Below are 24182 nucleotides of genomic sequence, written 5' to 3'. Positions count from 1 at the left end.
CATTATTTGCATAATCTGGAAACTGGGCATTGTATAAAGTTCTTGGAGCTGCTATGACAAAATGCCACCAACAGGGTGGTGTAAGCGATAATGTTTTTATGTCACAGTCCCAGAGGAGGCTAAAGTCTTTTTTTTTTTTAATGTTTTTTAATGTTTTTTATTTATTTCTAGGAGAGAAAGAGAGAGAGAGAGAGCGTGAGCAGGGGAGGGTCAGAGAGAGAGGGAGTCACAGACTGAAACAGGCTCCAGGCTCTGAGCTGGCAGTCAGCACAGAGCCCGACGCGGGGCTCGAACCCACGAACCGCGAGATCATGACCTAAGCGAAAGTCGGACGCTTAACCGACTAAGCCACCCAGGCGCCCCTAGGAGGCTAAAGTCTTGAACTTAAAGTGTTAGCAAGGCCACACCCTTCCAAAGGCTCTGAGACAGAATGCGTTCTAAGCCTCTCTCTTAGCTTTTGGTGGTTGCTGGCAATCTTTGGCCTGTGGCTACATTACTTTAATTTCTGCCTCTGTCTTCACATGAGGATTTCCCTATATGTCTGTGTCTTTACAGGGCCTTCTTTTTTCAAAGAGAGAGAGAGAGAGAGACAGAGGATTCCAAGTAGGCTCCACATTCAGCTGGGAGCCTGACATGAGACTCAATCCCACAACCCTGTGATTATGACCTGAGCTGAAATCAAGAGTGGGATGCTCAACCTAGTGGGCCACCCAGGTGCCCCCCTCTGTGTAGCCTTCTTATAAGGACATCGGTCATTGGATTTAGGGCCCACCCTAACCCACTATGACATCACTGTAACTTGATTACCTCTGCCAAAAACCTAGTTTCCAAATAAGGTCATCATCACAGTTTCTGGATGAACATGATTGGGGAGAGGGGTACACTATCCAATCCAATACCAGTACTGTAATATCTTCTGTAAAAAGCTTCAATATCAGTGCATATATGACATGGCATGTTTTCCCCCCAGTTTTTTTTTTTTAACTGAGGGATTACATTAATTTTGGAAAGGCCTATGGAAAGAGTACCTCTGGGTTTTACCGCATACCAATAGTCACATTCATAGAGAAATATGACAAAGGAGGCATTCAAACAGCTTAATAAGCATGGGTCTGTATCGTATGGGAGAATTGGTGCAGCTAATAATAGCTACCCTCGAGATGGGCAAGCGGATCCTTTTTCCACAGCTGAGTCGTGAGTGGTACGATGTAGTGTTTGTTGATTTTGTCATGTGACTTGTGAAAACAAAAGCGATACAAAGGAGACAAATGACATTGTAATTTTGAGTGGTTTGACTGTAACTATGATGCTGAAGTTGTAACAGCACTTGTAGTGATAGTCGGTGGAGTTGATTATCGATTTTGAAGCCCCTGCAACATTTTAGATATTTTTCCTGGGAGTATCTCTCCTCCAACCTGGTAGTGGATTTCCCTTTCTCCATAAGTTCAAGTGGTTGGTTGGAATCTCGTTCAAATAATGACATGATGGCAGGCATGCAACTAACAGCGAGTAAAGGAGAACCTTCTTCATAATATCCATCAAAATTGTTTTTTTTTCTTTACACAAAGTTTAAATACAATTTCTTCATGGGTTGTCAACTAAAATCTATCCTGAGAAGACGTGGACCTTTAGAAAGGTGCAATGAGTAGTTAATGCTTATATATATATTCCATTTCCTATCCATTTATTGTTTCTAGTCTTGAGTAATTTCTTCCCAAGCTTCCAGAATACCTTCTGGAAAATCATGTATTTCTCCATCGTGGCTAATTTAATGAGATTGTGATGGAAATTCAGAAATCTGGCATGACTTCATAACATTGCAGGTATTTCTTAGAATGATTTTAGACATTTTTGTCACTACTTTTACCTCTATTTTATGTGCAACTGCTTCTCTGAACATGGCGAGTGGAGGTACCTGCTACCTTTGCCTGTGCAAATGGGGTCAGTGGACACTTACCCATTCTCTCTGTGCAAATGATTTATGCCAAGCTTAAAGCTTCCTTTGGGTAAGTGTTTTCCTTAGGTCTTCCTGTGTTGCTGCGTCTTTATTGCAATTTGTATTGTATTTTCTTTTGTAAGACATTTGGATTCTTGTGAAAGTGTTGTGTATGTAAATAATGGAAACAACACCCACACCATTACTTAGCTACTGTGGGTGCTGCCACACTTTTTTCTTCCTGTTTTCTTTCTTTCTTTTTTAAATCACCATAAGAATAGTTCTTTGGAATAAAGATGATGCAACAGTCTTAAAGAGATACTCGGCACTCTGATACTAATTAATGGAAAGTGACGTTTATTGAAAAGTTGTCCTCGATAGCTGATAGCCAACATGATTGGTTTGAACTGCATGGCATTCTGATTCTGTGCTGGCTCAAAACACGGCGGCAGGTATGATACACATTGTGTAATGTTCCGCCATAAATTGAGCGTGGCAGGAGGTATAAAACTCTCAGAGTGAAATGGTTATAGGGTAACCAGACAGATGATTGAGCATATCTATATGGGTTGGCCTGTTTCTATAAAATAAGTGAGGTGTCAAAGAACGCATTTGGAGGAGGCGTTTGGGGGCAGGACAGGCTGTGACCACATCAGCACAGACCATGGGAAGGAGGAAGAAGCCAAGATCCAGTGGAGCCCAGGGGCCAGAGCCTGTCTTCAGAGGCTGGCCTGTCCCCAGGAGGCAGCTAGGCAGGCCAGTGAACAGCGGTCAAAGGGCATGACTCGCTCAGATCGGGCCAGGCTATTTGGATATCTGAGTGAGTCCTCTCTGCCAGCAGAACACAGTCCTGGAAGAAGTCCAGGTGACAATACTCAAAATCAGGCACCATTCCAGGCGTTTGGTCCAGTCACAGCAGGCCCCCGCCAGAAACTGAGAAAAGAGTAGGAAAGCACATCCTGCTTCTGAAGAGAAGGGGAAGGCAGCCAGGCATTGTCAGAGCTTCAGGACCTGAGCAGAGGAAGCAGGGGTCCAGGGCAAGCGTCCAGCCGCTGCACAGAGCTAGCAGAGAAACTGAGGCCGACTGAGGTCGCAAGGCTCTGGCCAAGTGATCAAAGAACTCTGAGATATCCGAGTCTACACCAGGAACCAGATTTCCAGGTCTCTAGGCAACCAAACCTGTTCCGTCTATTAATAGGTCTCAGGCTGATGACACTGATCAGGACTGGCTCTGACTGCTTGGGGGCGACTAAGAGCTTCTAGAACTTAACATGCATAAGAATTACCTGGGATCGTGTTTAAGTGCAAATTCTGATTGGATAGATGTGATGGGGCCAATAGTCTGAATTTCTGACAAAAGCCCAAGTGATGCTGCTGGTTTGCTGGAGCAGCAAAACTGAGACTCCTAACTTCCCTTTCCTCCCACCTGTGACACCTGCCAGGGCAGCACTTCCCTCCTCCCCCGTGCTCTTCACCGTGAAGTCTGACCATCTTCTTTTCCTTTCTTTCCTTCCCCCCCACCCCCATTCTCCCAACCCCTTTGTCCTAGTAAATTTCTTTTTGATTTTTAAATTATTTATTGATTTATTTTAATGTTTTTATTTTTGAGAGAGAGAGAGAGAGAGAGTGAGAGCAGGGGAGGGGCAGAGAGAGAGGGAGACCCAGAATCCGAAGCAGGCTGCAGGCTCTGAGCTGTCAGCACAGAGCCTGATGCGGGGCTAGAATGTATGAACCATGAGATCATAACCTGAGCCAGACTCCAACGCTTAACCAACTAGGCCACCCAGGGACCCTTGTCCTGGTGCATTTCTTCTGCCAAGACCACCAAAGGAAAAAGAGCTTTTGTTCAGCTAACAGAAAGACCAAGATAACAAAAGCCAAAATCATTTTTCCCATTGTCAGCACTCAACTAAATGCTTTTATGTTTGATAGACTCAATGAATCCAGATTACTGTCTTTTTCAGTCACTGTTTCCTATAGTGAGTAAAGAGCATGTGACCTCTTCCTTTTCCCCCTAATATCCTCTGTCAGTGAAGAAGTATCTTCTGAGTGCTCACTTCAATGCACGTATACTGAAATTGCAATGATAGAGAGATGATCATGGCCACTCTGCAAAGATCACATGCAAGTTCCTGAAGAGTGACATATTTTTTAAAAAGACTTGAAAACAGACCCAAATTAAGGAGAACTGTATCGTGTTTATGAAAGAAAGAAAGAGATGGAGTAAAACAATTTTAATTCTACTCCAACTAATCAAAAAAATAATGCAAATCCAATAGAAATCTCAATGGATTTTTAGTACAACCTAATTCTAAAATTTCAATAAAAAAGCAAATGGCCAAGAATAGCTAACAAAATTTTGGAGCTGGAGAATATAGTGTGGGAAAAAGAAAAGAAAAAAGAGTAGGGTGTGGAAAGGGAGTTTTCAGTCTACAAGAGCTTAAGACTTAATATGTAGTCAGTTATGAAAACAGTAGAACAATAGCTATAGCTCTGTTAAACATGATCATAAGCGATTTTGATTTTATTTGTGCTCTTTTGACTTTTTGCACCAAATACATACTAGTTTCTTGATGAAAAAGAAGCCAAAAAAAAAACCCTAATGCTTTGAAAAAAGGGAAATATCTACTAAAAGGTTTTAAAAAGTCAGAATGATCCTCACATATTTATTTTATATCCTTATTCCCTGAAAATAGATCTGTATGTAGTCACCACAGAATAGTTTTCACATCCAGCAATAAGGGGTCACTGGTTGCTGGCTTACACTGAAAACTAATCATATAATGTGGGGCTGGTCATTTAAGCTCTCTCAGTGTTTCAACCTACCAAATGGTGGTATTAATAGCTTCCCAGCTCACCTGGGAGGATTTGTCATCGGAATTGTACAAGATAATATGTGAATGTCCTTAACGAAGTATCGAAACCTATACAAATGCATACTGCTGCCTGGTCCATATTTGACACGGAGCAGTTACAGATTTTAGAGTTTTGTAGCAACCCATGGCTCAATTACTGAAGCCATTGGTGCTTGACAGGTAAAGAGAGCTGGTTGGGAACGCCTCCTTTATGTCACCTCCCCATTCCCTGTGGCCCATCTCCTTCCACACTGTGTCCCATGTATTCAATGACTACATTTATTGAGTAGTCATTATTGAGTATAGGCACCAGGGCCCAGAGTCACGATGGTGAAAGAGACACTATCCCTGTGCTCATGAAGCTTACAGATCAGCAGAAGATTTGTGGACAAGAGGACATTTCAAAATAGGGTGACAAATGCTGTGACGTGGTAAGTCCAGGGTGCCCTGAGCTCCTGTTGAGCCACTACCAAGAGCCACTACCAAGGTTCCGATGGTCACAGAATGGTTCCTTAGCCACGTAACAGTTAAAATGATGAAAAGGGTGAAGCGCCGTGAAGGGGGCCTGGAGATGAGGGAAGAGGGAGGGAAGCGTGTTCCAGCCACAGGGTAGCGCATTCTATCTGCCTCCAGAGAGCAAGGAAAAGCAATGGAACTGCTTCGGGGTTAAAAACAAAACAAAACAAAACAAAAAACCACCCTCGATGATTTTGAAAATCTATTTCCTAATGTTGCCCAGGCCAAGTTCAGCATGGGCTCAGCGTGACATGTTTCGGGCTAAGTTTTAGGATGACCCCTCCTCTGCCTCCAGCCTCTGGCCACTCCCTGTGCTGGCCTTTCCCTCTCTACTGCCTGGCCTTTCCTTTTGAAAAGGTAGCACTCTGAAGAGGTGGAAAGAGCCTTTTTTCTTTTGAAGCAGCAGTATTATTAACAGAGAAGGAAAAGTCTCCCATGAGCTGTAGCAAAATCCTGCAGATTGGTTTATGAATCAATGTAGCTTAGACTAAAGCAACCTAATTTCCTGAAAGCCACTCTGTGGCTTTAGGCTTCCAAAGGGGCATAAAGCTTGTATGATATTTACTCTTAGTTAAAATTAAATGGAAATGGCAAAACAAACAAACAAACAAAAAAAAAACCCCACCAAAAACCCTGAAGAGGAATTCTTCTGGGAGATCATATCATTAAAGAAAAAAAAAATAAAGCCTACAAAGCAATATGGAAAAAAAACCACANGAAGAGGAATTCTTCTGGGAGATCATATCATTAAAGAAAAAAAAAAAAATAAAGCCTACAAAGCAATATGGAAAAAAAAACACATATATTACGTTATTTCATTAAAGAAGGTTTGGCATTAGACACATCAAAGTGTTAAATTATTAACTACTTCTGAGTAATTGGGTTTCATGGGACTTTTATACCTTTTTTATTGTGAAATATAACACTCATTGGGGAAAGTGCATGATATATAAAAGCTTATTTTGATAAATTCTTGTAAAGTGAACACTTACATGACGGCTACTCAGGTTAAGAAATAGAACGTGGCCAGGAAGCTCTCTCTCCATCTCTTTCCAATCTCAACCCACCCTTCCCCTAAGAGGTCACTGTTGTCCTTAGGTTTATTATAATCTCTCTCTCTCACTCTCTTTTTTTTTTTTTTTGGTCCTTTCTTTAGTTTTACCACCTAAGTATATATCACTAAATACTATAAATATGCAAAGTTAACTATATCTTTTACTGTTTGAACTTTAGATACATGGGAGAATATAATCCCCACCCCCCCCGTCAGCTTCTATCTCTTAACATTAAGTTTCTCAATTTTATCCATGCTGCTGACAGTATTGTGGTTCATCTATTTTCAAGGCTACTTGATATTCCAAGGTTGGATATACACACTTTATTTGGTCACTCTACTGTTGATGGACAGTTTGGCTTGTTTTCAGTTTGGGGCTATTGTGAATAGGAAGTTGCCATCTGGTACTCACATGCACGTATTACTATTGGGTACATACCCGGGGGTGGGAAATCTGGGTCACCAGATATGCCTATCGTTAACTTTCATAGATACTGCCGAACAGTTAACCAAGAACAGCAGTGGCAAGCAATTTCCTGTAGCAGTGCGGGAGAGTTCCCGCTGCCCTGCCCTCAAGTTTTATGTAAGTTTTTCCTCTAGCTCATGTGAATTTTCTATCTCCTCTATAATAAATATCAATATATGTTTAATTAGGCAAAATGGTTGAATTAGGCAAAATACTGTTCTAATATTTCTTAAAACTACTCTTCCCAATGAGGGCGTTATTTTTAAAGTCTTAAATGGGTGCAAATCACCCAGAGACAAAGCACACAGATCACAACTATAGAGCTTAATGTATTGTCACACAGTGTCTGTATCCACCACTCAGGTCAAGGGACAGAACTTTCTGGCAGTCAGGAAGCCAGCCACCTTCATGCCTCTTTCTGATCACAATCCTTTCCTCCTCTTCAAGGGTAAACCATCATACTTAGTCCTAAGATGATAGATGAGTTTTGTGTGTGTGTTTAATTTTTTGTATGTTTTTATTTTAGTTTTGAGAGACAGAGTGCAGACGGGGGAGGGGCATAGAGAGGGAGAGACACAGACTCTGAAGCATCTCCAGGCTCTTAGCTGTCAGCACAGAGCCTGATGTGGGGCTCGAAGGCACAGAGTGTGAGATCATGACCTGAGCCAAAGTCGGACGCTCTAACGACTGAGCCACCCAAGCGCCCCTGAGTTCTGTCTGATTTTAACCATTGTACAAATGGAACAATCCGGTATATGTTATTTTGTGTCTAGCCTCTTTTTTTCCCTCATCACTGTGAAATTCATCCATTTGTTATGTATAAGAGTAACTTTGTTCATTTTTTTCCCCTTTTTCACCACAAGAAAGAGATATTGACCTCAAGGAGCTGATCTGTTCAACACTTTTTCAACTTGTGGAATGTACCAACTAATGGCACCCATGGATTACAACACTTTATGGCCATTTGTATTTTTGTTGTTTCCACAAAAATAATAAGCTTTGGGTTTAGAAAGATTACAGGGAGGATGAGTGTGATACCTGTGAGTACCCTCTGATCTCTGTAATAATGACTCTGCTTGGAATCGTCTCTCTGTGATAATGGATGTGTTCTCTTTTCCCTTCTTGTCTGCGTAAAATGCAAAACTGTATTACATCTCCAGGCTGAACACTTTTATGTAAAATAGAGCTGCCACAGGATTTTGCTGGAAAGTTGATTTATATCTGAGGATCATGAGAGTCCAAGGATGAAACTGGCATGTGGCCATAGGGAAAGCCCTTGACCCAGAAGCAGGGACAACTTCAAAGCTGTGTTGGTACATACATAATGGAACATGGCACTTTTCTAGGGGGGGAAAAAATCCTAAAACTGCCCTCCGAAAGGAAAGGTAAAATCAATAGTTTATATTTTTTTACTCTTTCATATTAGCAATGCTAAACCCTTTTACAAAAACAATTGCTTAAATCTAGCTTCCACAGCCACTTTCTTCCTTTCTTTTTTCCTTTCTCTCTTCCTTCCTTCCCTTCCTCCCTCCCTCCTTCCTTCCTTCCTCTTTCTTTCTTCCCTTCTTTTTCTTTCTTTCTTTCTTTCTTTCTTTCTTTCTTTCTTTCTTTCTTTCTTTCTTTCTTTCTTTCTTTCTCTCTTTCTCTTTCTCTCTTTCTCTCTCTCTCTCTCTTTCTCTCTTTCTTTCTTTCTTTCCTTCTTTTGTTTTTTTCTTTTTTTTCTTCCCTTACTTTTTTTCTTTCTTTCTTTCTTTCAGAGCAAAGTGTCAGCTGAGAGCTTGAACTCTTAAAATGGGAACTTGATAGGAATCTATGTTTTCAAAGTAGCCAAACAGGTTCTCTGATAGTAGCTCTCTGAAATGCTGTATGTGGATGCATAGTAAGTGTAATTTTTCTTTTTTTTTTCTTTAGACCTTGAGATGTAATTATTGCAGCTTCATATGTCCCTAGTGATATTAACTAGATAATCAAATTTGGATCACAGGAATGAAACCACCTAACCTAACGTGTGCCTTCATTTCTGCTCTCCTCAAAACAATTCACTGAAGATAACTCTGCCCTGCCCCACCTGCAAATCTGTCAGTAGACCATGGACATAGCCAGCAAATTTAGCAAGAATGCTCAAAATGGTCAAATTGATTCTCAAAACAAAGAATACTATGTTTGAACACAACAGATAAAACATTTCTCCACCACAAAAATAGAACAAAACATTGCTGAAATCATGTGCAAAAAATGACACATCAAGAATGCTGAATTTGGGAGACCCTATTGCCAACCCAGATATTGAAGAGTTTACTGATGAACTTTCTAAAAGAACAGGAGAGGATAACATTTCTTCAATAGTTGACTGAGAATCATTTTTATTAGTGAATTATGTAGGTACCCACTGGGAAAAATACTTACGAATGTATAAGTCATTTTTATTTATTTATTTATTTTTTTAAATTATTGTCAAATTAGTTTCCACGTAACACTCAGTGCTCATCCCCACAAGTGTCCTCCTCCATGCCCATCCCCCCCTCCCCCCACATCCATCAGTCCTCAGTTTTTGTCAGCATTCAAGAGTCTCTCATGGTTTGCCTCTCTCCCTTTTCCCCACCATTTCCGCCCTTCTTCTCCCCCTTGTTCCTCCGTCAAGTTCCTCCTAATCCTCCTGTACGTGCAAACATATGATATTTGTCCTTCTCTGCCTGACTTATTTCGCTCAGCATAACACCCTCAAGGTCCATCCTGTATAAGTCATTTTTAATAAGAATATGGTTAATCTTGTAGAAACTTAAACTATTTGAAATCAAGATTTCATCAAATATTGTTCTAACAGTGCTTTTTCCCCCAAATGTTTATTTTTGAGAGAGAGATAGCAAGGGAGGTGAAGAGGGAGAGGGAGACACAGAATCCAAAGCAGACTCCAGGCTTTGAGCTATCAGCACAGAGCCCGATTCAGGGCTCAAACCCACAAATTGCAAGATCATGACCTGAGCTGAAGTCGGATGCTTAACCAACTGAGCTACCCAGGCGCCCCTAACATGCTTTTTTATCCTTGCTTTCTCTAAGGAGATAAAAATCCCTTTTCCTATCCTTGCCCCTCCCCCACTTCCCACCCATGTCTCCAGTTGAGGCTAGGAGAGAAATTCTTAGACCAGGAAGGCACTGGGTAGAAAGTGATTGTTCTCTTTTGCCAATGCTTTTTAATCCCTATCAACCAATCTTCTCTGCTATTTCATAAAAAGAGGATCCCAGCTGTGCCAAATTGTGTGATAGCAATATAATCTCAACACAATCCACAGGGGTTTAGGACAGAAATTAACAAGTATATTTCAGCTTGAAACCTTATCCAGAAAGAATATCAACTAGTTTCCTAACCATAAATAGATCAGGGTTCCATCACCTTGCTTTATAAGAACCCAAGAGTGAGGATTACCATGAGAAAGGTCTTCTAGAATTGGATTTCGCTTGTCACAGAAACGTCCACCTTCTGTGGGTGTTCAAGTAGAACAAGCATTGAACTGAGAAATAGATGTCTCAGGTCCCAGTACTGCATTTGCCACCAACTAGTTGTATAATCTTTGCCAATTTCCTGCAATTCTTTGGCCCAGATTCCTGTCTATAAAATGAAAAAATTGAACTAGATTCTGTAAGTATCCTTCCAACTCTAATAATATGGTATTGTATAAGTTATATTTCTAGACTATGATTAAGTAATAGAACACCCTTTCCACATTATTCTACATCCAGTTGGACTCATCAACACTTTTTCTTTCTTGCGAATGTGCTGAGAGACGGCGCTGGGATTGGAAATCTCACCAAGTCCTGGTGCCCGCTCTCAGGTCACTTCTCAGATGCAGAGTCAACTGAATGTGTTTAGCATCCCATCTCCTTATGTTCCTCTAGAGCAATCCATTGTCATAATGGGTCCTTCTTCAGGCATTGGAATTCCCAGTGTTCTATGGGCACCTCATAATGTCAAGGTGAAAAGTCTGAGAAAGGCTAGGTGCGGAACTCTGGGCTGCCATATATGTCTGTGTGGCTCCCTGGAGGACTTGGGACCCATAAATAAATGGATCGTAGTCTTTTTAAGCTTTGAGAGTTACCATAGGGCCAATGTCAACCTGTAAGCTTCATACCTAGAGCTCAGAGGGCAACCTGAAATAGCAGGTTTTAAAGCATCAGCCCTGAGACCTGACACGTGAGAGGATTTTCCCGCACTCGGAACGACAGCGGATGCCACAGTACGGAGCTGCAAACGGGGAGCAAATCCACTCAATCCCTACTCGGAGCCCTTCCTGTTTTGTCAGCCAGCATGGTTTCCTAAATCTCAAATTACAGCAGAACTGTTCTGCTATATTCCATGCTCAGCTATTTCGGGAGCCCAACACAGCAGGGCGAGTGTGCACAAGTCCACACAGTATGACAGAAGAATTAAAAATGTATTTACCATCTGTTGGTAGTTTCCTTGCGGGGCTTTTTTCTTTTCCTCTACTGCAGCCGCAAATAGGGTCTTCTTACTTCCTTCCATGCTCAGAGAGCAGAGTTCTCTCTTCACATGTTTGGAAAGGCAAAGCTTTTTTTTTTTTCTTTTCCTTTCTTTTCCTCTTTCAGATTCCCCCAGAGTGTTGAACTCTGGGACTATTTCAGGTTCTAGGAGGCTTTCCTTCACATCGAAAGTGGAATGAGTCTGGGAAGAGGTCATAGTGTTTTACACACACACACACACACACACACATACATATATATAACCAGGTTACTTTCAGATCTGACACTTGAGTTCTGGGCACAGTGGATGCTAGAAGCCAGAAGTTAGAAATGTAAAGTCAAACATGGGCTAACTGAAAGGAAGCTAAGTCCTTAAATTAAGCTTGGGAAGTCATGGCGGTCCTTTACAATCTACTGAATCCTGACCATGACGGGATATGCCAAATGGGAGCCAACATTTCTAATAGGAAAGGGTCTTAGGAATGTGACCATGGACTTCAGGGAGAGCCTTTTGCAGCCATGTGGTAGCATAGGTAAAAATTGTAAGCTGGAGTATCGTTTTGTTACTTGGGAAACTAGCTAGCTTTGATCTGAAGCCATTTGGTTAAAGTAGGAATGCTCCATTCTCAATAAAAATCACTAGCTTTAATTTCCGAGATACACATATTATTTGCTCAAAAATAAAATCTAATAAATAGAGATTGAGGAGTGCCTGGGTGGCTCAGACAGTTAAGCCTCTGACTCCTGGTTTTGGCTTAGATCATGATCTTATGGGTCATTGGTTCAAGCCCCACATTGGGCTCTGCACCGACAGTGTGGAATCTGCTTGGGATTCTTTCTCTCTCTCTGCCTCTCCTCACCCCCAAAATAAATAAATAAACTAAAAAAATAGAGATTAATATTAAAAATGTTGTCTTAGCCAAAATATCGCAATGAGGTGTTATGACTAACTAGCCAGTTTTACTCAGGTAATGACTTGTTAAAAATTCTCAGGCTGCATAGGTGGGAAACTTCACCTTAAGCTGGTGCTAGATGACCTTGGACCTTGGTCAGGTCCTTTAAACTCCAAGCTTCAGTTTAATCACCTAAGAAATGGGGATCACAATCTTTACCTTATGGGATTAGACGAGATGACATTTACAAAGCTCCTATCATGTTGCCTGGCATAGAATGAGAGCTTGATAAATGGTCATTTTTATTATGATTATTAGAAATCATCGCTGTGCTACTATTTTTCTCAAAACTTGCTGTCAGCTTCATATGCTCTCTTCACTTCTGCTTTTGAATTTTGTTTTGTCAAAGTTCTTCATGAATCTGAGCCTGATTGTGAAATTCAGCTCCTTCTGAGTCAGCGTTATTAGCCACATCAGATATAATTAAGTCAAAGATCGAGTAAATGGAATTATGTACCATAGCGTGGCATTTGTTTTGAATTAGCTTCTCATGAGATAATTGCTGCGTCGGGCCTTATACAGCTTTGTATGTAGTAGGTCTTGAAAACTATTGTTGACTCATTAATTCATTTAACAGTTGATGTGTCTTTAATGGACCTCTATCAAGTACCAAGGACTGTTTTGGGCAGGTGGGGTTTATAAGTGAATAAGACAGACAAAAATCCCTGATCTCCTGATATGAACAAGAATAAAAAAGTTTTTAAAAAAATGAAATGACACAGACTGTTTTAAGGTAATGCATTTATGGGATAAAAGAGGAGGGGAAAGGGTCCGGAAGATCAGAGGGTATAATTTCAAGTAGGGTGGTCACATTAGGCTTCTCTGGAAGCTTGTGTATTTCTTTAAGAGAAAAGCACTGAAGAAGGTGAAGGAGGAAGCCAGTGGATATTCAAGGAAAAGCAGCTCAAGCAAGGGGGACCAGCAAGCAGAAAGGCCCGAGGCAAGAGAGTGCCTGGCTTGTTTGAGGACCAGCAAAGACAACAGTGCAGATAGAGCCCTGGGAGCAAGGGGAGAGATAGGATATGGGATCTGAAAGATTGAGGGCATCCTGATTGCGTGGGGCATCTTGGGCCATGGAAGGACTTTGACTCTGAAGGGAGTAGAGCCATTGGAGGCTTCTGGGCAGCCTGTGGCATCACATGAGACACTCAACTATGGTGGCCTGGTAACGGTGGAGCAGAATGACAATTTAGGGCAAGAATTCTAATGAAGGATGGTGGTGTTTTAGCTTAAAGGGTAGTAGTCTGAGTGGTGAGAGATGGTCAGATTCTGGATATATTTTGAAGGTAAAGCCAATTGGATGTGGGGGAAGATTAGATGTGGGGTTGGAAAGAAAGAGGGAGGTTGAGATGCTTTTTGACCCCAATAGTTGGAAGGATGGAGTTAAACATTTACTGAGGTTTGTATGCAAGAACTGTAGTGTATACCTCGTGGTGACTCAGAATAGATGCCTCTGGATTCCAGCCTGGTGCATGAGGCCTCCTATCTGCTGGGGAAAACTGCTTGAAATAAATGAGCTTTCAATTGTTCTTTGAAAAGACGAGAATCAGAAAGACTGAAGTTTTCATAAGCACTTTTATGAGACTTCAATGAACCGTTAAAAAAAAAGTAAGTAACAACATTTTGGTTGTATTTACTTAAAGCCAATTAATTAATTATTTAATTAATGCGAATTAACAGTTAATTTAGTTTTTTAGACTTCTCTTCAGCCTATTCCGCCCACAGAAATACCCCTTCTTCTTCTTCCTCCCCTTCTTCTTCTTCTTCTTCTTCTTCTTCTTCTTCTTCTTCTTCTTCTCTCATTTTGAGAGAGTGAAAAGAGCATGGGAGGGGCAGAGAGAGAAAGAGAGAAAGGGAGAGAGAATCCCAAGCAGACTCCGCACTGTCAGCACAGAGCCTGATGGAGGCTCCTTCCCAGGAATGGTGAGATCATGACCTGAGCAGAAATCAAGAGTTGGATGCTTAACCGACTGAAATAACACTTCTGTAGAGGGAAGCTGTTGGAACATTCTGGAACCTGGCAGAGGGGGCTAAGGAAGCCTGTGGAAGACTTTTGAGCTGAGGCCTAGTGTGGAGCACACAGTGTGCTCCTTCGACCTCCGGGGACCTCTGTGCTTGGGGCCAAGGACCAGCCTTCTCTGGGACGATGGGCAGGTGGTTCTGGAACTCTCCTGACAGCTTTCCTATCCCATTGGACCCTTTGTTTACTGGTACAGTCATGAGTAAAAGAAGACCAACCATACATCCAGAACTGATTACCTATATGTATCTACAGAGGAGGGAAGACCACAGAGGTAAATAAAGAGAAAAAAAGAATAACACAACAGACCTGGAATCATGGATCTCAGAAAGGGGGTGTCTTAGTTTCCTGTAGGTGCTATAACAGATGACTATAAACTGGGTAGCTTGAAACAAGAGAAATTGATTCTCTCATAGTTCTGAAAGCGTGATGTCCAAAATCAAGATGTCTGCAGGGCCGTGTTCCCCCAGGGGCTCTAGGGAAGAGTCCTTCCTTGTCTCTTCTAGTTTCTGGTGCTTACTGGCAATTCTTGCCTATCCTTGGCTTATGGCAGCCTAACACCAGTCCCTACCTCTGTCTTTGCTTGGCCTTCTCTGCCTCTGCTCCACATCTCCGTGTTTCTCCTATTCTTTTTTTTTTTTAATGTTTTTTTTATTTCTAGGAGAGAGAGAGAGAGACAGCGTGAGCAGGGGAGGGTCAGAGAGAGAGGGAGACACAGACTCTGAAACAGGCTCCAGGCTCTGAGCTGGCAGTCAGCACAGAGCCCGACGCGGGGCTCGAACCCACGAACCGTGAGATCATGACCTAAGCGAAAGTCGGTCGCTCAACCGACTAAGCCACCCAGGCGCCCCGTGTTTCTCCTATTCTTATAAGGACAGCAGTCGTCTTGGATGTAAGGATCACCCTCACTCAGCAAGACCTCATTTAAACTAACTACATCTGCAAACACCCCATTTGTAAGTAAAGCCACACTCACAGATCCTGGGGTGAGGACTTCAGCACATCATTTTTGGGGGGCATACAATCTAACTCACAACAGAGGACAATGGGAGCTCATATAAAGAACAAACCCGTGGTGGGGGATGGGGGGGGGAGTCACATTAGTGGAGGAATGAACCAAAGGAAAATAGTTGCGTGCTGAGTATTATAAGTAGAGGTCAGATGGGTTTGGGAGTAACAGGAAGTGTTCTGATAAGAAACGCTCTCACTTAGGATACTCTTTCCATCTGTGCATATGGCCCTGGTGGTTTTTTTTCTTCTGTCAGAGTTTTAAAAAAATATTGTATAAATAAAAAGAATAAGAAAATAGCACTTCTCTGACTCACACATTGGGCAGAACACAGACTCTTGCAATAATCAGGAAAGACTTCACAGAAGTGTTGATGCTTGGGCAGGATCTCAGAGTATGAGGATAAATCACCATGCAAAGAAGGGGTGCAGGGAGGAGAGAGGGCTTCCCATGCAGACAGAAAGCACATGCAAAAGCACACTGTTATTTCAGTGTTCCACTTTACCTCCGTAAGCAGGATGGAAAGCCTTTAAAGGCAAGGCTGATAGTGTCTACTTAATCTGCATGACTCAGAAACAGTATTAAAAAATGAAAGGGGAAAATGTTTCTGGTTTTAATAAATGCACAAATAAACACCCGGTAACCTGGAGGAACACGAGGAGCATATAGAGGGAGGAGTTAATAATTGGACACATTTGCCAAAACACAAATATGGAAAACCCACCCTCAGCCAGATCTGGAGAAAGCAAAGGGCTGAATGTGGTATAAATTCCTCTGCCCTGATTGCATAAGGAGATCTGCCAACATTTTTTCTCTGATATATTCCTTTCTGCAGAAAGGGCTGAACCGGGTTCTTAAAAACCTGATCGTGAACTGAGATAGGCAATTCTGAATCACCACCATGATCTAGGAAATTTAACTCCTCACTGATCTTCCCAGATAACCACCCAAGCTCCTTGCTCCTGACATCTGTACCAGGATCTGGCTGGGATTCTATCATAGAGCGACTCCCCTTTTTTGGCATAAGAATGTACAGGATGCCAGGGAAGTTCACACTGGGTCACCTAAGTCTCTTTAAATGCATGATGATTCATTGCTGGGGGTGGGGGAGAGAGGACAGTGAGGGGGAAGGAAGTGCTGAGCGGAGAGGCGGAGCGCCGTAATTACGAAATTGACTGCAGAAAAAGCTAGCTCCGGGAGTGATGGGGTCACGTGTTCTTACTATGGGTATTGAGGCTACAACTTTTAAACCAGGGGCTGGGGGAAGGGCCCTGAAACGGATCATGTCACCTGATTGGCTTTCCGGGGAGAAGCATCAGATGCCCGGCATGTTTATTAGAACTACGATTGTATTAACTTCTTCTATCTGACAGAGGAGAGAAGCTCTCGGATGACAGTACAGTTAGCAGAATAAACATCTGGCTGTAGTGAGATGAGGGAACAATTTGTCTTCCTCTGCTTGATTTACTCGCACTCTGGCTGACAGGGTCTACCGTTCTGTGCATCCTTTTCCTACTTAAAAAGGGATCATTTGTGATTTATAGTGTAAGTTTGGGTGCTATTGTTCTCTTCTGTCAGGAAGCATCAGTGGCAGTAGCTTTCCTCCCTTGTCTGTGCCACAGTCACTAAGCAAATCTGTGTCTTCGGGCACCAGTCTTGAGAGCTCCCCGAAATCTGCCAGCAGCTAGACTCGCAAAGGGCCTGGCAGAAAAGGGTTCTGCAGACAGCAGACAGCAGACAGCCCTTGCCCAAATTTCCCGCTCAGGCAGGCCAGTCCTCCGGGAACTCTAGTTATTTATGTCCAAAAGCAAAGTTTGCCAACCCGGTTTTCTCTAACCCTGACTTTTGAGGGGGAGCGGTAAACTTGGTAAGACCCCCAACAGAATAATTTTCTTAAACTCCAATCCTCATTTGGCTCAGCTTCTCGTCGCCCATAGTGACTCAAAAATGGAGCGAGAGAGCTTATAGCTAATGTGTTTTGATGTCGTCACATTGGAATAACAAAGCACTTTCATAACAATTTGCTATTTATTTATTTTTTTAGCCTGATGTTGCCCATGACCTTGTTTTGAAGGCATTCGAACTAAGCTTAACATGTATAACTCATCAACTGCCACTACCTCAAATTCAAACAGTGGCGGTTTGGGGCTTTGATTTTAATTTGGAAAATGTATTTCTTTTGAGGAAACAAAATGCCAAGTGGTTAATGAAATGTTTTTAATAGATTTCCAAGTGCTCCCAGCCAATAGCAAGCGAAGTTCAACTCACTCATTCTGTCTTAAAATGTCCATTTTCTTTTCATTATTACAAGAGCCGTGTTCTTTAGATGATTAGAGACCATAAATTCTGATTTTTCGTAGGTCACTGCATTACAGTCAATCTTGGTCACAGTTACAGTGATGAAAATTTATCTAGGTCTTGCTAGCAAAATAAATAATAGCGGCTAAAAATCATCTCATTTCCTTTTGACACGCCCTATTGTGCTGAATGTATTAGAAAGTGTTTTTTATACAATAGACTTCCTTTTGGTGGCCTTGGTTTTTTTCTAGTTCAGCAGCAATTACAGAATTTTCATGATCGATGCTCATCTGTCACGAGAAGTTATCAACCCCATTTAGCCAAACCATGTAGCCACAGCAGCAAAACACAGCTATAAGTCTAGAACCCTAGTGCTTTCTAAAACAGGGCATAACCTTCCCAGGGTGACAAAGCACCTGAGATCCTCCCAGACAAGACCAAAGACGTAGTCACAGATGAGCCGAAGAAATTTTTGTTTTGCAGGCCCATAGGAGATCTACCAGTGAGATTACACCTTGCTCTTAGGGGTCTTTTTTTTTTTTTTTTTTTAACATTTGCAATATTTAAAACTTTTTGTTACTGTTTTATTTACTTTTCAGAGAGAGATAGAGACAGCATGAGCAGGGGAGGGTCAGAGAGAAAGGGAGACACAGAATCTGAAGACAGGCTCCAGGCTCTGAGCTACCTGTCAGCACAGAGCCCGATGCGGGGCTTGAACCCCTGAACCATGAGATCATGACCTGAGCTGAAGTTGGATGCTTAACCGACTGAGCCACCCAGGCGCCCCTCTCAGGGGTCATTTTAACCAGGGATCATATCTGTGTGTTATATCATATAGTGCAAGGGGGACATCTCTGGAAGGTAGAAAATAATTACCTACTGCACTTCTACAGAGAGTCATGCCAGCATCCTAAAGTCTCCCATTGTGGGTTCTTGGAACTCCTTCCTATACCTTTCTAACTCTATTACTTCTACCCATGCCGTCTGTTTGGAAATATAATATGCAGTCTATCCACCTGTGTAATTTCAAATTTTGTGGTAATACATAATGAAGAAAAAAAGAAACATGTAAAATTAAATATAACACTATATGTTATTTAATCTACTGTATAAGAATATTTTCATTCCAACACTTAATCAACCTAAAAGTATTGAGGTATATACATGTGTATGGATGCATGTATATGCGTGTGTATGTGCATCTATGTACTACATTTATTTATTTATTTATTTATTTAATGTTTGTTTATTATTGAGAGAGAGAGAGAGAGACAGAGTGTAAGCGGGAGAGGGGCAGAGAGAGAGGGAGACACAGAATCTGAAGCAGGCTCCAGGCTCTGAGCTGTCAGCACAGAGTCCAATGTGGGGCTCAAACCCACAGATTGTGAGACTGTGACCTGAGCTGAAGTTGGATGCTTAACCGACTAAGCGACCCAGGCTCCCCTATACTATGTTTTTGAGACCCAAGGTATATTTTATACTTACATCACATCTCGATTTGAACTGTTCAAGTACTGAATAGCTGTGCTGGAAAGTGGCTACGATTTGGAGGGCAGACTTATACTAGGGCCCTTGCTTTTATTTCGAATTGTGGACAGAATCTTATTTCAAATTGCCTCATGTGTGTACCGTTACGTTACAAGCTGCTGGCAGATGGGTAATACAGTGGGCTTCACTTCCCTCTGGACTACCGGTGATGTCATTTGCATTGCTCAAAAGCCAGTCCTGCTACAGTTTGGTAGTAGGTCAAAAAAGAAGATTCAGGATCTTTCAGAGTCTCTGCGATGCAGAGCCCAGTGACTTTAGTTTAGGCGTGGTGAGCTGACCTCAGTGTCTATCTTGCGAGCAGTTTTCACTTTTGTTTTTAGTTTATTTTACTTTTCCGGTTGCCCCAGCTTTATTTCGGCGTGCAATCTCAGGAAGGCATATTTGTTTTGCAAGTACACTCTGATTTGCTCAGGTTTTAAAATGACATATGTTGGATCACACCCTCCTTATAATAGCACGGTCAAAGGTCTGTCAGTGTTTCCATTAAAAAGTCAAACTTTCCAGGATTTATTACATAGCCATAACAAATGGCTCCAGGCAGAAACTTGGCAAATCCTTCTTTAACGTAGGAGGAGAGTCTCTTTAACGATTTTTAAAAAAGGAAAGAATAAATACATGTTTACCATTTACATTTACTCATGTGAGTTTTTGGCAGGAAAGACATTCAGATAAAATGCACATCATATCTTTGTTTATACAAATTTGAAATATTAATATTAGCTTTATCAGTCAAATTTTGCTGGAGAGTTATACAACTACTCTCCCACCTGCCAAATTTTCAAGACCTTAGGTATTTGATTCTCATATTTGTAAGTCTGATGAGTATAATGATGCGAAGACGTGGTGGACCAGTTGACTCTGAGACCTGATGTTTCATCGTGGTAAAAATGGCCAGTTTCAAAAGATAAGCTTTGTTTTGCTGGGAATTCCTTGCAGACAGAGACTTCTTACTCATCTATATTCTCAATATAATGGCCTACTTACTATAGATGTATAATAAATCACTGCCAGGCAAATGAATGATAAATACATAAAAAGCAGCTAGAGAATTAAGACATAGTCTCTGTTCATAAGTGTCTTATTTAAATATTTAAATATTCACTTATTAAATATTCACTATCTAGTAACTTGGGAAAATCTTTAAAAGTATAAGAAACATGCCAGATCTTTAATGTCTGTACTCTCCCTTACCTTTGAACACTCTGGTGGATTATTATAGCAATTAAGTGACCCAATGCTATGAAACACAATGAGGTTCCAAAACTTTTTTGAGACTGGGCTTTCTCAGGTCTTATCCATCTCCCAGGAGTGTTTGAAGATGCAATATAGAAGGCTGTGGGAAGTATGACATGCTATATAGATGGAATTGAAATGTAAATCTCACCACTGAAAACATTAAGGACACGCCCTCCCCCCATTACTGTGAAAGTAAAACATGGTGAAAAGTGTACATCCTTTTTACCAACACATTTGACTCCAGATGAACCTGATTTAGCTTGCGTAGCGTTGGGTGAACAGACGTTTTTTAAGATAAACAGGAGTTACTCTTAGAGTTACCTTAGTCTGTGTTGCATTATTTTTTCCCTACTTTTACCGAGGAGTAACTGACATACATCACTGTGTAAGTTTAAGGCGTATCACATGATGGTTTGACTTGCATTTATTGTGAAATGGTTACGCTTATCTTTATTTTTGACGGGAGGAAACCTAAGGGATTTTTTCCAGGTTTGACTTTTGAAGTCCACTTAAAAAAAAAAAAAAAAAAAAGAAGTCTCAAACTCAAAGTAATTATATCTGTACTCTACTTAACTCCCAATCTGTTCAATTGTGTAGTTGTTATAATCTGGCAAGCTGTTTGCATTTGCTTGGCTTTGTTTTGTTTTGAACTATGTTAAGAGGTTACTTCCGATGAAAACATATACTACAAGTTAAGATCCTTTACGATTTGGAGGGCTTGTACGCTTGTTTTATTAGACACTCTTGTGCTCCCTCTGCTGCTGTGAAGAAAACCTTCATATTCAAGACCCCGGGACTATTCCTCGGAGTGTCCACTTGGCAACCATGATGCAGATGTTTGCATTAAATCAGGGCTTTTCTGAAATACGGTACCATTTGACCAAAGCATTAAAGGTAGTAACGTTTCATTAAAAAGTGCAAATTAGTTAAAGGAGGAGGGAATGAAAAAGGAATAAATGGAAGATTTATGTTCTGCGTCTGTGGGCAAATTCACCTACATACAGCCTTGTAGTACGGACCGTGTTCCTCATACTACAGTGTGCTTAGAAATCTTCAGGGTTGTTGGTTAAAAGGCAGATTGTAATTCAGTCGGTCTGGTGTGTAACTCTCATTCTGAATTTTTCAGAAAGCTCCCAGATGCTGCTATGGCTCTGAAGATTTGGCTTTTAGAAGCAAAATGTAATGCATAATTATAGGATATCATATATACTCGATAGCCCACTTTAAACCCTCAAAAGTAGACACTATCAAAACAGTGAAGTAGATACAGGGGATAAAAATGATTTTCCATGGTGTTTGAACAACACAGAACACAGATTAGGAGTAAGGCTCAGCAGGCCTTATCTCTCAATTTCCTTTAATTCTGAAGTTTGGCTTTAACTTGTACGAATACAGTATCAGATTTATGGATAGGACCAGAGTACTATGTACTTGCTACGGGCTTCTTGAAAGCTCTGCTCTTTCACTGAGTTTTTATCTCTGTGAGAAACTCTTGTTTTTAAAGAGCCAGTGTCAGTTATTTGCGATTGTACATTGACTATTTTGCCATCTGAAAAGAAACATTTCAGTACTAAAGGTAAAGAAATTGTATCGCATTTAACCGAGACCTTGCAGGAAGGAATACTTACAGACTTCCATGGCAGTTTATGGCTTTAATCTTAATGGCTAAGAAAGTAAATGACACATTTCTTATTAATTGTCTTTACTGTTTGGGTAATATACATATTTAGCTTCCTTAAGGGAACATTTAAATTAATTGACTAACTCTAATCTGAATTATGTGTTTTAATTTGTTTAAGGTTGTTAAAATAACTTGAATTAACTACCTGTGTCAATGCAATAATGAAAATATTAGCTGTTTTTGGCTGAAAATTCTCTCAATGTAAGATGTCTAAAAATAGAGTGGAGGTGGATTGGGCAGTCAGAATAAAAACATCTCGGTTAAGCCAAAAAACATGGCAACCAATATTTTCTGTTACAAAAATATTTTAGATGAAGTTGGTTTTTATGAAAGCTGTCTCAAACAGAAACCAAGAGCAGAAGCTCTCTGTTTATTCCCAGGCCGGTAATAATAATATACCTGCAGCACTAAGCACACGTCTTTTCTTTTCGGTGGTGCCCAACCGACAGCTTCTGATCCTTTTAGGAGCCGACTTTGCCAAGCAGGGGGAGGAGCTATTCTCCAGTTACGGTCTGAGATATTAGCCTTCACCTTGACAATGCCTGTCAACAACAAAACGCCAGAAGAGCCTTTTCAGGAAACTGATTTTAACTGTCCACTAGAGGCTGTAATGAGACCAACAATGTCACTTTAGACCAACCTGGGGTTTAAACTGTAACAAGCATTGCTTTTTAAATGGGGGAAAAAAAAAGTTGTAGGAACGAGTGAGAGTGAACAGTAGTTTTATTTAAATAGCCACGTATATGTGCATGGTATTACAAAATGTGAGAAAAAAATTATTTCCGGGCTCTCTACACCTTCCTAGTTGTTAGTAGGCTTATTTTTATTTCTGGAGCACATTGGCTCTACGATACAGTTGTTTCAAAGCTGACACATTTCTCTGGGTGATTCTGTATCCTGCTTCGGTTGGTGACTAACCGTTAGGTCATAAGTAAACTCAGCCAAAGGTTTCTCAGATACAGTTTACAGTCAATAGTGGTGGCTTTCAGAGAGAAACTTACGTGGAAAGATCATGTTTCTAGACACTTGGTTCTAAGCACCTGAAAGAGGTCAAATGCTGCCCCGACACCTATCGGTCTTCCAGAATTATCTGCAGCAGAGAGAATGCTGCACTGAGCTCCCTTCTGCACGGATGTGCCTTCTCTTCCTCCAGGTGCCACACCTGTTGGCAAGGTGCACCCGTGCACCTAAGATGTCTTTCCCAGGGTGCACCCAGCGGTGGCACACGCGGAGGGGGTGGGGTGGTGGGCAGTTGAGAACCGCGCTTCAAAACTGAGCGCAGAGGAAGTTCTTCAGCGTGGATTCACCAGAACTGCCATCTGATGCTCGGCTTGCTTTCTGTATCTCCTGCACTGGTTACCTCATTTCCGATTAAATTAATGATCCCGAATTAGCTGCGAGAGGAGCGTGCGGGTCGTCTTCTAAGGCGAGAGCTGGGGACTCCAATACCCAGGGCAGATTTGCAGACCTGCAGAAAACGAAAAGGGGGGGGCAGGGAGGGCACCCACTTTCACTAGCAGGGAAGGTGACGGTGCACATGCGGGGGAGGGGGCCCTTCAAACTTTCCCGAGTTGCACGCAGAGGCGATCCCCGCAGCCCCGTGGTCCTGGTTCGGGAATGAAACCGGTTCGGGGGGCTAACGTGCACGGCGATCCGAGTTAGCTCTCTTGAGACGGTTCCCGGCTCGCCCGGGACGAAGGGCACGTCGGGATCAGACTCGCCACCCTCCCCCCCATCCCTCCCCCTGGGGGATCTCGCTTGCACGGAGCTGAAGCCCGACACCCCTCGGAGAGTCCTCCAGGGCGCCCAGAGTCGCACCCCGCTGTCGCCCTGTCCCCACCAACTAGGTGCAGGGACCCGGGGAGGCGCGCTCGGACCGACCGGTCACCGCTGAAATTACCTCATCGCGTCGGCTCCCCGCCCCTTTCCCAAACCTGGAAGCAGCCTNCTGTTCTTTTCTCCTCGGGCTCTTTCTCCCCCTCCCCCATCCCCTTCGCCCCTTATTCAGCTTAAAATCGGCCCCTGCCGCCGCTCTGCCGAGAGGGGCAGAAGCAACAACCAGCCAACAAACCCAAACCCCAGTCGCCGGCACAGAAAACAGCTGGAAGAGGAGCGAAGGGAAAGCGACGCGTTG

The 24182-nt window shown here is 42.0% G+C and overlaps 1 non-coding gene across 1 annotated transcript; it reads left to right on the top strand.

The window, feature by feature from the left end:
- Positions 1–3985: 3985 nt before the first annotated feature.
- On the top strand, positions 3986–4088 carry LOC144236485 (U6 spliceosomal RNA). The gene has a single exon (XR_013336570.1). It is a non-coding gene; the product is annotated as a U6 spliceosomal RNA (small nuclear RNA).
- The last annotated feature ends 20094 nt before the right edge of the window (positions 4089–24182 follow it).

This window comes from Crocuta crocuta, unplaced genomic scaffold, assembly GCF_008692635.1.
Source record: "Crocuta crocuta isolate KB4526 unplaced genomic scaffold, BGI_CrCroc_1.0 scaffold24, whole genome shotgun sequence".
Taxonomy (NCBI): Eukaryota; Metazoa; Chordata; class Mammalia; order Carnivora; family Hyaenidae; genus Crocuta; species Crocuta crocuta.
This window is presented reverse-complemented; position numbering and strand designations above follow the sequence as displayed.